Here is a 7,385-nt window from a genome sequence, read left to right as displayed (position 1 = left end):
GACAAACTACTTTGCAGAGAATTACAATTGAATAAGGAGAATTACAAATCAATCACAATTAAATGGGGAGCTCCTCATACGTTTCAAGATTACAGAGGGAAAGGAAAGGGTCTGAAGCCTCATCCCATCCACCTACAAGGGGATCTGTCGTCTTCGAGTAAATTCACCCCTGTGGATGCCACCATGAAATGATGAGCCCCTAGTGCTGTCTTGGGAGCTCAGTGAATCACTTCCGAAAAAAATAGGCTAAGGTACGCACTTTAGTTTTGGACCTGACAAGTTTTACTTTGTAAAAGGATTCTACAGAGAGTATCTTGTAATAACATCCCCATTTCTTATGACAGTTTAGATATCCTTTTAGGAGTTTCCTGGCCTAAAATTCCCAGATTGTCCTGTTGGTGCTAAAGATCGTGAGAATACAAAGACACCCGGTGTCACATTTCTAATTTTAGTCTTGTTTCCGACTTTGCTAGAAGGGGTCAGAAATTTGGGGTGAAAATCCCTAAGAAATGTACGAGACGGATGCATGAGAACTTGAATGGATTCTGTGAATCCCTGCCACTGTTTGGAAATGAATGATAATGTAATATCATGAAGATAACTTTAAAGTCCATTTTGGGTGGTTTTGCAGTTTAGCCTAGAACACTGAGATGATATTACATTATGGCAACAGGCTTTGAAGGGGCATTAAAGATAAATGTTTGACAGAATTTAAAGGGGAAAAAAAAGGAAGAAACCAAAAAAGGAATATTTTTATTATTATTTTTCTTTGCATCACTTTAATAAAGTATGGCCACATTGGTTTCAGAGTGCATTTATACCAAACATTAATAGTCATTAATATATAATTCTAAGAAAGTAAAAAAGTATTTCTCAATTGTTGATAATTTCTTCATTTTTATTTCTTCATTAAGTGTATTTCTTAGTTGTTATTAATACCCAAACAGAGCAAATACAAAACAATAACAAACATGTTTTCAAAATAATCAATCTCTTTGCAAGATCCATAAATTTTGATTTATTTTTTCGAGTCCCAAAGACAGTGAAAATAAAACAAGGTTGTTAGGATTGGTTAAGCCAAGACTCACACAACCACAGCCTACATATAGGTTTCTTTAAAATTTAGAAAAACAGAAATTCAATTTTCCAATGAAAAAGACTTGCATTTGCAATGGCAGGCACCAAATTTGAGAAAAAAGTAGTTTGGATGAAAAATGAGCCAAAAAGTTAAAACCAATAAAGCTTAAAAACCAAAACTTAAAAACCAAAGCTTAAAACCAAACCTTTAACCAAAAAACCTAAGTCTTAAAACCAAATAAAACATGAAAAATGCTTTTATTTTCCCAAAACAATGCCTTGACTTAATTTGCAAAAATAAAGAAAGTTTACTGGCCAAAGGGCACTTTTAGAGCATAAAGCATTTAAAACCCCACCCCTAGGTGTTTGCCCCCCCCCCCTCAAAAATACTCCCGGATAATAACCACTCGTGGAAAATACCCCCGAGAAAAATACCCCTGGTTTTGTAATATACACAACTCACTCAAGTTTACGCCGTGTAAAACTCGAGAACAAACCGGTTTCTTCGTTAGTTTCTTTCAGCTTAGCGTGAGACAAGACAAGGACAAGTGACAGAATAGATGGGAAATATATAATTCGGGTGTTTAAGTAGCACATTATACACAAGTACCGGAATTTTTCACTGAGAGAGAGCCGGATTTCACGGAATTATTTAAAAAGGGATCAGAAATTAAATTAAAGAATAACAAGTTTTTTCAACTGAAAGAAAGGAGCAACGTCAAAACTTAAAACAAACAGAAATTATTACGTAAATGAGAGGAGTTGTCCCTTCCACAAAACCTTGCTCTTTGCGCAAAAATTTGACTTTTTGTCCTAATTCTTTAAGAACGATTCCTGTAACACAATGGATGTTTAAATAGAATAATAAGCTTTGTTTTAAATTCTAAAAAAAAACAGCTTAAAGACCGAGGTCTTGAGGAGGAGGCAATCCCTTTCATATAACTAACAATTACGGTTCATTTTAAGTTTTGATGCTGCTCCTTAGTTTCAGTTGAAAAAAACTTGATTTTTTAATTTGATTTCTTATCTTTTGTAAATATTACCGGGAAATCCGGCTCTCTCTCTCCATGAAAAATTCCGGCACTTGTGTATTATACGCCACTCACTCAAGTATACGATATATAAGACTCAAGCACAAACCGGTTTCTCCATCAGTTTCTTCGTTACTTTAGAAACAAATTTGGGCTATAAATTTCCACATTAAGGGGGGGGGGGTAAAGCGTAGTAGGTCTGCATGCAAAATATGTTAGGTACAATTATTCTCCATAATATGAACTAGAAAAGTTTTTCCGACTTCAAACTGCCCCCTTATGTACAAAATATAGCCCAAATTGTATATTTCTCATCTATTCTGTCACTTGTCAATGTCTTGTCTAACGCTAATCTGAAAGAAACTAACGAAGAAACTGGTTTGTTCTTGGGGTTTACATAGCGTAAACTTGAGTGAGTGGCGCATAATACACCAAGTACCAAAATTCCTTCCCCCTACAGAAAAAACTCAAATAAAATTTTCAAATTAGGAAAGCCTTATTTTCTACGGGGGGGGGGGGGCCGGTATTTTCCGAGAGTTGGGGTATTTTAAACGGGGGTATTTTCTCGGGGTTATATTCGGGGGTATTTTCCTCGGTATTTTTCCGGGGGTATTTTCCATCGGGGCCATTTTCCGGGGGGTAAACGCTTAGAACCGAGCATGCACAATTTAGAGTTGTAGTCTTTGGGAATCAACATATTGTTAATGTTGAATTTTCACGGACGAAAAGGGTTGCTAAATTTATCTAATTCGTTTCCCCATTAATTTTTGCGATTTAACTTGGCAACACCGACGAAAATGTGGTACTGCGCTAAAAGCTTCATAGCCTTGAAAGAATCAACTGAAAAGTGCTTTGAGTTTTTCAGGTATGATTAGACCTTAGACAGGTCCAGGATGCAAAGATGTTTTTTTTCTGGCATTTTAAGTAATAATAGGTGATTAAGCAGATGATCGGTTTTTGGACTGTCAAAACCAAATCTGGTAAATGAAAATATACTTTGTCAGTTTTAGCCATATTTAAGCTTCAGCAAATACCATAAAATATTTTTATTTTTAATTTAAGTAATGTTGAATGACTTTCACTTTGGAACATTTTGGGAACCGCATTCCTGACAAGCTACTTTAGGGTAAGCCTACTAAAGTCTACTGAAAACACTGTTATTTTGGAAGCCACGTCAGGGTTGCCGGAAAGGTTGCGAAAGCGAAGGTAACTTAAAGCGAAGGCAACTTAAAGCGAAAATCACTATGTTAATTATAATTGGTGTATTTAAATAAAAAGAAAAATTCTTGAATCCTTCCAGGAAATTTTCATAGAAACAAGCAAGGGTACTTATTTAAACTACTAGAAAAAGAAAACAAATAGTACATTTCTACCTTTTTATAAATATAAGACTTTAAATTATTTTAAACACAATTTTATCGGCCGGAGAAACAAATTTTTCAACAAGATTTCGAAAACCGAATAGTCATGCATATTTCGATATTTTTCCTCGGGCGACGCGAAATCCGTGACTACCGGAGGAAAAACGAAACGGCCAGGGAACGAATTCTTCAGTTTGAAACGAATGGTCACACTCGTTAAGCAGTTTCACCCCGAGCAACATGAAATGCGGTTCGAGCAAACTGTGCGGACTGTTCAGGCAAAATTCGACACTTGTCGGAACATGCTTTAAAATTAAGAGGCCCGGCACCGAAGATGCGGTGACTTTTAAACAACTCATGCTATCATTTCGCGATTTAAACATAAACTTCATTAACATATCATTAAACATCTATATTCATTAAACATATTTAAGTTTAATAAAAGATGCAATTACTTTAAAAATTACTTTAAAACACCTCGTGCTATCATTTCACAATTCAAACATCAACTTCATTAACATATTATTAGACATCTATATACATTAATGGTAGGCACGCCACTTGCCTGGGTAGGGAATTTAAAGTGCCGAAATCCTATAGGTAAGTCTGCATTCTCCTGATGAGCCCTTGTGTTGGGTTGTCGTCTCTGAATTATTTGTCTTTTTTTGTTTTTAATATTTGGTAAATGATGACTTATACTTACTTACGACACGACTGCCTGTCCATGGATTATTCTTTATGGTTGATTGTGTATGGCTATGCTGTTTGACCTATGTAATTGTATGGATGAGTAGGGTTAAGGCCTCATTCAAGTACTGATCTATATTAATTACTAAAGTAGGAAAACAGTCTTCCTTAGTCCTTCTAATTTTTTTTTATGGTCTATGTTTATTTCCGTGCCTGTAATGCTGCATTGGTGATTTCTTTTATCATTTTAATAAAAGATGCACTGAGTTTAAAACACCTCATGCTATCATTTCACAATTTAAACATCAGCTTCATTAACATATTATTAAACATCTATATCCATTAAACATATTTTATGTCTAATAAAAGTTGCATTGACTTTAAAACACCTCATGCTTCCATTTCGCAATTTAAACATCAACTTCATTAATTGTCCATTTAATTTAATTCATTTAATTGCCAATTTCCTAGATGATTACGCGAAACGAAGTGAGTCGGGGGGGGGGCAAGATGGAGTTCATGCCCACCCCAAGATTTGGCCCAAATGGCGCCTCTGTTAACATATTATTAAACATCTATATCCATTAAACATATTTTGTGTTTAATAAAAGATGCACTGATTTTAAAAAACCTCATGCTATCATCCCGCAATTTAAACATTCCAAAAAATTGTTTTGCTCTTTACGCTAAAGTTTCTTACTTTTTTAAGAATAGAGTTAAGAGAAAGAGTCGAACTTTAGCGTAAAGAGCGAGGCGTTGAGGAGGAAAAGCCCCTTTCATATACGGAGTAATTTTTGTTCGTTTTAAGTTTTTAATGTTGCTCCTTACTTTCATATAAAAAAACTTGTTTTTTTTGTTTAATATATTTACAAGAAAGATGTAGGCTATTACCAACAAAATATATTTTTGAAAATTAGAATTTTCAATCAATACTACTTCGTTAAGACAAGACTTGTTAATAAAAACAATGTAATTAGTATAATAATATGTTGATAAGTAGTAACGATGCGTTTAAGACGTCTTGAGTCAATACTACCTAATTCAGATGCGGTGTGTTAATAGTAACAACGTGTTTCTGTTTAGTAACGATGCTTTTAAAGATGGTAAATAGTAACGATGCGTTAATGATGTGTTTTATTATTAATGCCTCTTTATGAAGTGTTTAGTTTATGGCAACGATATGTTTGCGTTTAGTAACGATGTGACGGGTTGCTACACCTTGCGATTCTTCACTATTTTTAGTTCTTTTTGTATTACCCACTGTTTCTTTTCAGCGAGTGGCTTTTTCTAGAATTAATGATTTGGGAGAACAAAGGACCAAATAACCGGGACAAAATTGGGAGCAAAATGATAGAAGCAAAGCGACCCGGCTCAATAGTAAACGAAACTCTAAAAAACGGAATTTTCATACTAAAAGATACATCAAAAGAATCGAATTTTCATGCTGATTTTAAATATATAAGTTTCATCAAATTTAGTCTTCGTCATCAAAAGTTACGAGCCTGAGAAAATTTGCCTTATTTTGGAAAATAGGGGAAACACCCTCTAAAAGTAATAGAATAACGAAAATCACACCATCGCATTCAGTGTATCAGAGAACCCTATAGCAAAAATTTCAAGCTCCTATCTACAAAAATGTGGAATCTCTTATTTTTTGCCAGAAGACAGATAACGAGTGCGTGTTTATTTTTTTTTATTTTTTCCAGGGGTCATCATATCGACCAAGTGGTCCTAGAATGTCTCAAGAGGACTCATTCTAACGAAATAAAAAGTTCTAGTGGCCCTTTTAAGTGACAAAAAACTGGAGGGCATCTAGGCCCCCTCCCACGCTAATTTTTTCCCCAAAGTCGACGAATCAAAATTTTTAGATAGCTATTTTGTTCCACATAGTCGAAAACCATAATAACTATGTCTTTGGGGATGACTTACTCCCCCACAGTCCCTGGGAGATGGGCTTCAAGTTACAAACTTTGACCATTGTTTACATACACTAATGGATATTGGGAAATGTACAGACGTTTTCAGGGGTATTGTTTTGGTTTGGAGGTGGGGTTGAGGGGAAGGGGCTACGTGGGAGGATTTTTCCTTGGAGGAATATGTCATGGGGGAAGAGAAACTCAATGAAAATTCTTTCTGCTACAACAATCAGGAAAGTTACACTTTTAAGAGCTCCACACAGATATCCCACTCTCTTTACTTTCTGCTTACTCTTTCTTTACGCAAGATTTTCAAGCATTACTATAGAAAAACAATGAAAAAATGAACATGAAAAAGTTTTTTCGATTGAAAGTAAGGAGTAGCATTAAAACTTAAAACGAACAGAGATTATTACGCATATGAGGGGTTTAAAAATACTTCAGCATAAAGAGCGGGGTATTTAGGAGGAGATAAATACCTCGCTCTTTATGCTAAAGTATTTTTAGTAATTTCAACTATTTATTCTACGACCTTCCTCATTCAGGGGTCATTCTTAAAGAATTGGGACAAAACTTAAGATTTAGTGTAAAGAGCGAGGTATTAAAGAGGGGACCAACCCCCTCATATACATAATAAAAAAATAAGAATATAAAAGTTTGTTACGTAAGTTAATTCTTATGTTATGTATATTTTTTACTAATAAAAATGTTCTTTAAAAATTCAAAATTTTAGTTGCCTTTTTAAGTAGCCGAAAACTTGCAGGGCAACTAGTTTTCCTTCTACTACTACTACTACTACTACAACTACTACTACTACTACTACTACTACAACTACTACTACTACTACTACTACTACTACTACTACTAACCCACTGCAGCACCAAGCCGCCTGAGGCCCACACAGCTATGCACGTTCCTCCTCCAACCTAATCTATTTAAAACCTCCCTCTTTACACCCTCCCAGGAAGTTCCTATTTCCTTTAAATCTTTATTTATGACATCATCCCAACCCAGACGAGGACGACCTGCTTTCCGTGTAGCCCCAGACGGTTGGCCAAAAAGGACAACCTTCGGTAATCTGTCATCCTTCATCCGTAGAACGTGGCCTAGCCATCTCAACCTTTCTTTCATTATAGCCCCAGAAAGCGGGATTGAACCACACTTTTCGTAACACCTACTGTTTGAAATAAGGTCAGTCAGCCGGGTACCCAGAACAATCCGTAGGCAATTTTTCTGGAAAACATCTAGTAAATTTTCATCTGCTTTTCGGAGTGCCCATGTTTCAGAGCCATATTTGACCACTGTCATCACTG

The sequence above is a fragment of the Artemia franciscana genome, chromosome 20, assembly GCF_032884065.1.
Source record: "Artemia franciscana chromosome 20, ASM3288406v1, whole genome shotgun sequence".
NCBI lineage: Eukaryota > Metazoa > Arthropoda > Branchiopoda > Anostraca > Artemiidae > Artemia > Artemia franciscana.
This window is presented reverse-complemented; position numbering follows the sequence as displayed.